The sequence below is a fragment of the Piliocolobus tephrosceles genome, chromosome 6 (genome assembly GCF_002776525.5).
Source record: "Piliocolobus tephrosceles isolate RC106 chromosome 6, ASM277652v3, whole genome shotgun sequence".
NCBI classification, from domain to species: Eukaryota; Metazoa; Chordata; class Mammalia; order Primates; family Cercopithecidae; genus Piliocolobus; species Piliocolobus tephrosceles.
Window position 1 is genome coordinate 57,265,566 of NC_045439.1, and position 9,289 is coordinate 57,274,854.

Here is a 9,289-nt window from a genome sequence, read left to right on the forward strand (position 1 = left end):
CCTGGCTAACACAGTGAAACCCCGTCTCTACTAAAAATACAAAAAATTAGCTGGGCGTGGTGGCAGGCGCCTGTAGTCCTAGCTACTTGGGAGGCTGAGGCAGGAGAATGGCATGAACCCAGGAGGTGGACAGTGAGCTGAGATCATGCCACTGCACTCCAGCCTGGGTGACACAGTGAGACTCCGTTTCAAAAAAAAAAAAGAAGTAAAATACCTTTCTTTACAATAAAGCCTTAAGCATATTAATGTGCAATGCAAATCTTCAAGAAGGGTATGGAAAACCGTGTTGGTTTCCTGCTCAACATTCCCCGCCACACGCCTTTGCTGAGAGACCCTCGATTTTGTTGGTTCATAGCACCTGTGTGTCTCACGGGCTCCTCCCTGATCCCAGGAAGAAATGTTCACAGGTCTGAGCCATTTTCCTTCCGTGACTGCTTTAGTGTGGCCATGTGCTGCAGTCCTGCATGTAATGAATGTAAAGACAATCAGCCCTGGGAACCTCTAGGAAGGATTTCTTGACTCTTAAAACATGACACAGGATGAGTCCTTGCCTATTCCTGCCTTAGGACATTGTCATGTGAAGACATGGGCTTGGCGCTACTTCAGTCCTGTTGAAATCATGAGGGAAAAGTCAAGAAAATCTCAGAGAAATGGATCTTGATCTTTGATGCTGTTAAGTTGTGCATTAACCAACCCCGGAATGGCCCTTTGAGTTTGTCACTTTGTAGTTTAGGTCTTAGGGTATCCTGTGATGTTCAACTTATAGCACCCTGAAACCAAGGGGCACATAAAGTACAGACAGTGCCCAACCAATTCATCTGACCACAGAAGGTCCCCCCAGACCAGGGCTCTACTAAGAATGCCTTGGGAAAGGCTGACAGAGTGAGGAAGATAGAGGTGAAGGTCAGATGCTCCAGGCTCTACCCCAGGTTCTAAAAATCACGTGAGCATCTGGGCCTCATTTTCAACTCTCTGTAAAGAATGTGCCAACTAAAACAACGGAAGTCAAGCATCTAATACTGTGCATGGCGCATGGTAGGTGTGTCACACATAAAGAGCTGTCATTCATCAAATGAAAGTGGGGAGGAGAGGAGTCGTCCAGTTTCCAAGTCTCATTTATGCCCGAGAGATCTTTGTAACTATTCCAAAAATAATATATGTTCCTTGACCCCATACCCATTTATAGAACTCTCTTGCCTCACTCAGCAGGAAGAAAGAGAAAATAAAGATTCCATAGATGTCCTAGGCAAGCGTGCTAACTCCCGGGTCCCTAGTCCCCACTCTTCTGCTAGAGCGAGCTGGGACCAACTCCCTGGATGGCCAGAGTACTTCTGTGTCTGCTACAGGCTCTGAAACATTCTTCGGTGAGAACGTCCACATGTACCAGAGACCCAGTCTGCTGCAGAGGAGAAGTCTCCACTCCAGGCACTCGTGGGGATGCCAAGGGGATTGAGTTCCTCCTCGTCCAGAGCTCTGGCTGAGACTCAGAGCAGCAGCCGACAGACAACTGACTAGGGGCTTTGCTCGCTTTCTCTCTCTCTCTCTCTCTCTCTCCTCTCTCCTCTCTCCTCTGTCCTTTCTCTTTCTCTCAGTTTTGTTTATTGAGGGAAGCATTTAATTTGTAATTATATATTTCATCCCCAGAAAAAGAATCCCAGGGTTTTCTTTCCTGTGTGCTTTTATCATGCTTCCTCGTGGTCCATGATGCCAGCTGCAGTCATCAGTTCAACAAAACCAAACTGATGGGATGGAGACCAATCTGCCATTTTTTTAGGTCTGAGTTGCACAGTAAATCTGGAGATGATCACTGCACATTTATTTAGCCTGCCTGTGAGGGTCACAACAATTTTCTCTGTTCTAGGATTAACAACGATTTCAAATTTTCCGAAGTTACTGAGCTTCATCATCACAATTAAAAACCGGACAATGATATGGGAGCACAGCCTAATAAGAACCTGGTGTTGGCTGGCGCACTGGCTCAAGCCTGTAATCCCAGAAATCTGGGAGGCTGAGACAGGTGGATCGCTTGGGGTCAGGAGCCCACTTCACTCCTTCTGCCTGCCCCACTCTCTGAAAGGAGAAGAGACGCAGCCACCTAGCAAGATTCTCAGGAGAAAAGCAGACAGGGCTGAAGAAGAACCATGCCACAGAGGCCAGATGAGGCAGGGGGACCGGGCATGTTGGAAACACCTCCTGTGGGGCTGAACACCAGCAGAGAAGAAAGGGGGCAAACGTGCCAAGATAGGGCATGGGACTGCAAGAACACAAAAGGGATGTTCCAGCCAGGTGTAGCAGCTCAAGCCTGTAATCCCAGCACTTTAGGAGGCTGAGGTGGGTGGATCACGAGGTCAGGAGTTCGAGAACAGCGTGACCAACACGGTGAAACCCCATCTCTACTAAAAATACAAAAATTAGCTGGGCATGGTGATGCACGCCTGTAATCCTAGCTATTCAGGAGGCTGAGACAGGAGAATCACTTGAACCCTGGAAGCAGAGGCTGCAGTGAGCTGAGATCACGCCACTGCACTCCATCCTGGGTGACAGAGCAAAACTCCATCTCAAAAAAAAAAGGGGGGGGGATGTTCCCTGGGCTTTGGGGATAATGGGATTAGAATTATCCTTTGGGCCATTCTTTAAATCTGACAGTTCTCTGGGACTGGACTATGACATTCCTAACTTTTTTATTTTTTATTTTTGGAGTCTATAAATTTATTGAGTAAAAACAAAATCAATGTCAGATACATTATATTTGATTGGGTTCAAATCTGGCTGATGTCCAAATGCAGCAGAGAAGAACAGAGGGAGAAAAGGACATGGTGTTGCTGGCAAGGGGACACTGAACAGAACAGTTTTCCTTTCATTATAAAAGCGGGCATCACACAGCCGGTGTGAGTCAATTAACCAAGGCAGGGAATTCAATGTTTTACGAGCAGGGGGAAAACCAAAGTAAGCAGAGAATTTTCAAGAGAGGAGAGGGCCCAGAACACTGAGAGAAAAAGCTGCAGCATTGGCCAGCTGGAGAACAGCAGTTGGATCTGCTGGGTCACTTGGGGAACAGGGTGACCACTTCGTAGCCCTCGGGTGGTGTGATTCGCTCCCAGGCATGCTTCTCACAGTGGATTTGATACTCCACAAAGAAATGGCCCTTCTGTTTCAGGCTGGTGCCACAGTCAGTGCACACGTAACACTCAGGGTGGCGGTGATGGTCCCGCAGCTTCACACCGACAATTCCAGGGCCAGTTGTCACACACAGGCAACTTCTGAGCATTTCCAAACAATGCAGCCACTTTAGTGACAGGAGCTTTAACACTTCCGAATCCTGAGGGCTTGTTGGGATCCCTTTTTCTTCAGACTCCAGGATTTCCTGCAAAACCGGGAAAAACATGGACTGTTTTGGGGGCTCATTCAACTCCTGTTTCTCCTGATGCATCTTGTAAACTTTAGATTCTGTGTCGATGGCACGGCTGCTTGGAGGCTGAGCATGGTCTAAGGGTCTGCCGTTCGCCTCCACCCCGCTGGCAGCAGTCTTTGACTCCAGGGCGTTGTTGAAGTTGGAGATATTTTCAGAAGAGTAGAGGCCAGTTGGGTTGCTGTACTGGTTTGTGATGACCCTGGCGGCAGTGCTGGAGGCAGGCGAGGTGGTAAAGGGCATGGAACTTCGGTTGTGGGCGCTTCCTATGTGCAGTACCTCCTGGGGTTCAGAGGCTAAATTCATCTTGTGTGGATGACACTTCCCTTCCTCCGTCACCAGAGGAGACCAGACTTTATGTTTGGATCTGGCCAAAGTGAGAGTCATGTTGTCTGTGCAGCCTTTGATTCTGTTCTGAGCTTCCTTCCAAATGCGTCATATTGCGAGAATTTTCCCCATCAATGGCTGTGATTACATCTCTGATACATGAATTAGCTAGAGCCACCTTGCTTCCAAGAGTGACCGGGGAAATAGCGAGAGGCTGCTCGAAGACCTTGCTGTCCACGAGGCGGAAGTCCCTCGGCCCCGGGCCCTGGAGGACGATCTGCTGGGTGGTCAGGGCGGGCTGTGGCGGGCGACAACCCACAGGGACAGACAGGCAGGACGTGGCATGGTGTGCAGGGCTCCCCTGGCAGCTCGAGATTCCTAACTTTTAAATGTTACAAGCACTGTGATTGTGATGCCCAGTGTCAGTTTGGAGGAATGGGTATTTGATGAGTCAGTGTCAGTCTAGGAAGGCTTCTTGGAAGAGACGACTATTGAGCCAAGTTATAAGGCTGTGCTGCTTCTTCTCTTACGTGCATACGTAAGAGATTCAGTAGGCTCTGATTCAGTAGGGGTGGGGCCTGCGATTCTGAATTTCTAACAAGATCCCAGGTGATACTGATGCTTTAAGTAGCAACATTCCAAAGGATTATCGAGTTATCGGAATGAAAAGGGTCTCGGTCTTTCGAAGAAGACATTCTTGGCACCAGGCAAAATAGAGCAAAGGGGGAAAGTATGCAGTACCCATGAAGAGCATGGTGTGTGAGGAGGAAGTGAATGAGACAGACCTTGCTTGGGGGGTCCCTGGCCTGAGAAGGGCCTGGTGGAGTGAATGATGGAATCTGGAGTCGCCTGTACGTGACAGTGTTTCTCAAGGTGGAGCCCAGCTCTATCAGAAGCCCTTGGGCACTGGTTGAGAATGTGCATCACTCCACCCACAGAACTTTGGATTTTTGGAGGTCTGGAGGTGGCTCAGGAATCTGCATTTTTAAGAAACTTTCAAGGCAATTCAGATGCAAACTAAAGTTTGATAACCTGCTTTGGGCAATTAAAGGTTTTCTGAGAGAGGAAGGACAAGATTAGACTTGCATTTTGGAGAGATGCTCTGGGTCCCTGAGGAAGATGAGGCCGGGAACAGGGAGGCTGGGGAAGGGCTAAGGTGGTTATGCAGGCCAGAGAAGCTGAGGGCTTGCAACAGGATCCTGGCAATGGCAATGGAGAGGATGAACTCAAGTGACATCCATCAGTCATTCTCAGTGGGCTGCCACTCATGAGTATATGGGGGCAAGAGAAATGATGAGTTCAATTTTGCCACGTTTGGAGGATATCTAGGTACAGAAGTCCATCAGGCAATTGAATATGAGAGTCTGAAGTTCAGAAACGAGGACCAGGTTTGGGTATAGATTTTAGAGTCAGTCACTTGTAGTATATTTACCTTTAAGCACTATGGTGAACTTCATGTTGGCTGCACTAGGCTTTTCAGATCTTCCCAGAGACTATGGGTGGGAGCGAGGGGAGAACGGTGGTCTGAGTACTAATTCTGCCAAGAACCAGTACTATTACTAGTGGTGATGCTGATCATCGCGTGCGGGGACCAGACCTTTCCTGGAGCATGTCCGGATCTTTTGTCAGTTCTCCCATTGAAGACTTGCAGGCTTCTTAAGTAATGAGTCCAGCCTCCCAGAATCAGCCTGGGAAAATGGAGGACCTCGTTATGGGGATCTATCAAATCTTTCTGCTGTGCTTTGACCTTGTAAGACACATTTTCACACTCCAAGGGTCAACCGTGCTGAACATGATAGCATCAGCTTATGGAGCCCTGTGCCGGGTTCTAGGGATGGTCTCTGCCCTTAAGAAACCCCAACCAATTGGAAGAGACAGACAAGGAGTTGGACATTCATGCTGTTATGTGTCCATTGCATAGAAATCTAAATAAAACTGGGGTTTCAAGGAAGGCTTAGTGGAAGAGGTGACGGAAGGCTTAGTGGAAGAGGTGACACCTGTTAGATTTTGAGGGAGGAACAGAAGTTGGGTAGACAAAGTAATGGAGGTGAGGGAGAAGAAATATTTTAGGCAGAGGAGACAGCACATGCCAGGCACAGGGTCATGAACCAGGACATGGTCAGGGAACAGTGAAGACGTAGATCTGGCTGGAGCAAAGGCCTATGTGGGACAGAGATGGGAAACCAGTCTAAGCGGGAAGGAGCAGAGCCTACCATGAAGGGTCTCATTGTGTGCAACGATATGGAATTTAAAGTAATCTTAAAAACTCTAAAGAGGTCCAGGCACCATGACTCACAGCTGTAATCCCAGCACTTTGAGAGGCCAAGGTGGGAGGATCACTTGAGCCCAGGAGTTCAAGACCAGCCTAGGCAACATAGTGAGACTCCATCTCTACAAAAGTTATTCTTCTTTTTTTTTTTTCTTTTTTTTAATTAGCTGGGCATGGTAGTATTGCCTATAGTCCCAACTACTCCAGAGGCCAGGCAAGAGGATTGTGGAAGTCTAGGAGTTCGAGGTTATAGTGAGCTATGATTGCACCACTGCACGCCAGCCTGGGCAGCAGAATGAGACCCTGTCTCAACAAAACAAAACAAAAGAGAAAACCCCCACAAAACTCTAAGGAGGGACACTAACCGACAGCTAGGTGTGGGTGAGGACCAACCAGGTTTCTGCAGTGATCACCTGGGCATGAAGAGGAATTGAACCAAGAGAGTACAGGCTCAATCCTCAGCAACTTCTGGTCCAGCAACCAAACTTATCTCTATTTTGTCTCCTCCCCACAGCCAGCAGCCAGAACAAGCCACCATCTCCCCTGGGGTCTCACAGTAGCCTCCTGACTGGTCTTGCTGCTTCCACACTTACACTTCCTGTTCTCTGCAAGGCAGCCGGAGTGACCTTTCACTATGTAAGTCATATTATATCCCCTCTGTGCTGTAAACCTTTCAATCAGTTTCCATGAATGGTTCTGGGAAAAGTCCAGCTTCCTTCCCCTGATTCACTTGATCTGGCCCTTCCCGCTTGTCTGACCTGTTTTCTAGCCCATGCTCCCTGTCCTTGTCTATACTCCTAATGTGTGGTCTTTCTATTCCTTAAACATGCCTGGCTCAGTCCCATATTAGAGCATTTCTGCTGGCTCTCCCTCCTGCCTGGACCTTCACACAGCTGGAAATTCTTGCTTTTCAAGTTTTAATTTATTTTTATTTTTATTTTTTGAGACAGAGTTTTACTCTTGTCACCCACGCTGGGGCGCAATGGTGCGATCTTGGCTCACTGCAACCTCTGCTTCCTGGATTCAAGCAATTCTCCCACTTCAGCCTCCTGAGTAGCTGGGATTACAGGTGCCTAGCACTGCGTCCAGCTAATTTTTGTATTTTTAATAGAGATGGGGTTTCACCATGTTGGCCAGGCTGGTCTCGAACTCCTGACCTCAGATGATCCACCCACTGTGGCCTCCCAAAGTGCTGGGATTATAGGCATGAGCCACCACGCCTGGCCACAAGTTGTAATTTAAACATCACTTCCTCATAGAGACTTTCCCTGACAACACCCTCAATCTCCAGGAGCTCCTCAGTCATTCTCCATCAAAACACCCTATTTCGATTCTCTGAACAGCTCTTATTACTATCTGGTATTTTCCTGTTTGTTTTATATATTTATTTTCTCTCTCCTCTGTAGTAGACAGTGTCCAAAAATGGCCACCATCAAATCTTTCTCCCATTGTATACACATGCTGCTCCACTATTCAAGAGGTCAAGTTTATTTCTCCTTCCATTGAATCTGGACTCGCCTCATGATTTCTTATCACTTGCTTTGACTGACGGAACAAGGCAGAGAGGATGCTGTGCCAGTTCTGGGCCTAACTTTCAAAAGGCTTTTCAGCATCTGCTTTTACTCTTGGAGATCAGCTACCATGTAGCAAGTCTGACTACCTGGAGACCACCATGCTGTGAGGAAGCCCAAGCTCTCCACATGGAGACAGGCCATGTGGAGGAGCAAAAAATGCTTATGTTTGACAGTATGAATGCTGGAAACCAAGGAATTGAAATGAGAATGTGGGATATTGGAGTTTGTGTGTTTTCAATAAGTTTAGGGATCTTGAAGTTTACCATTTCAGTTCTGAGTTTTGAGAATGTACAGGATATAGAGATGGCTGAGGTGGAGAGGAGACAATGGTCACCAAAGTTAAGGAGGTGAACAAATTTGAGGCCAGGATACTGGCTGATTCACACATGAAAATTCAGCTTTTACGGGGCGATGGCAGGTCTGGCAATGGGGAGAGGCACTGGAAGATTCCGTTCGGGAACTGTGAGAGCCACACAGGGGCAGGTGGTTTCCTTGGAAAGATCTAGTTTTGATGGAGGCAAACAGATTTCAGTGAAGAGTCTACAGCCATACAATGGAGAGACTGTTCACAACTGAACAGGGGTCTCAAGGGCAAGAGAGGGCAACCCAGAGAAACGGGTTGTCAGGAAAGACCTCAGTGGAAGACAAGTGAGGTGTGGGAGTGGCACCTCACTTGGGCTGAGAGCCGAGCAGAGTGCAGATTCAGTTTCACTGGGGGCAGAAGTGAAGGATGATTCAAATGAGATCACTGGGGAAGTCAACTGGCCTCAAGATTTTGGCTGACCTGGAGAGATAAAAATCTGGTTTTCCTGCCAACACATTCAGAAGAGGGAGAGTGTTTTCTGTTGGCAGTAGAATCAGCAATCGGAGACCTTTGCTCAGGATTCCAAATGAAACTCTGGTGACAGGATGCAGGGCAGGGTATGTTTACTGATGGCCCTCATCAGTAAACACTGTGCTGGCCTCGGGACCTTGACTCTGAGCAGAGGGGAGGAGCAGGCAGCTGAGCCACGTGGTAGACGACAACCAGGCTCGCCTGCACTGCTGTACTCTGCAAAGCTTTGAAATTCTTAGTCATTTACTATCTAATTTAATGTTTAATAATTAATTGTGTTAATTTTGGATAATTTGACATTGTAAATAATTTTTGAACAAGGGCCCTGCATTTTCATTTTTCAGTGGGTTCTGCAATGTATGTAGCTGATCTTGCCACTATACTACTGTGTGCATGGGAAGGTTTCAAGAAACCCATCAAACACAGTGCCCGTAGAGACAAAGACACACAGGACGCATCTGAACAAAAGTAGGTAGTCTGTGCTGGCTGAAACCCATCAGGAAACAGGGGAAAGTTCATTCATTCACTCAGTCACTGAAAACTTTGTTAAGAGGGAGGAGGGGAGGTCCTGCTAGTGCCAGGAGCAGGGAGGGAGAAATAAATGACAGTCATGGTCCTCAAGAAGCTCCTACTCCGTGGAGTAAGAGAAATGTACACAGGAACAATGCAGCAGAGTAAGGGCTGGGATGAAAATAAACTCCTTCCTTCCATTTCTTCATTTTAGGGGTACAAGGTTTGTCAGAAAGACATCAAGTTAAATTAAGGTAATTCTGTCCTACTACACAGAAAATTTATACATGGTTTCTGTGAATATATGGTTTCCTCCCAGAACACCAAAGAACCTTCCTCAACAGGAAACCTCAGTGGCTTGTTCC

The 9,289-nt window shown here is 47.5% G+C and overlaps 1 pseudogene; it reads right to left on the bottom strand.

Moving 5' to 3' along the window:
* Positions 1-3,043: 3,043 nt before the first annotated feature.
* LOC111549489 lies at positions 3,044-8,657 on the bottom strand (annotated as a pseudogene).
* Between the last annotated feature and the right edge of the window lie 632 nt (positions 8,658-9,289).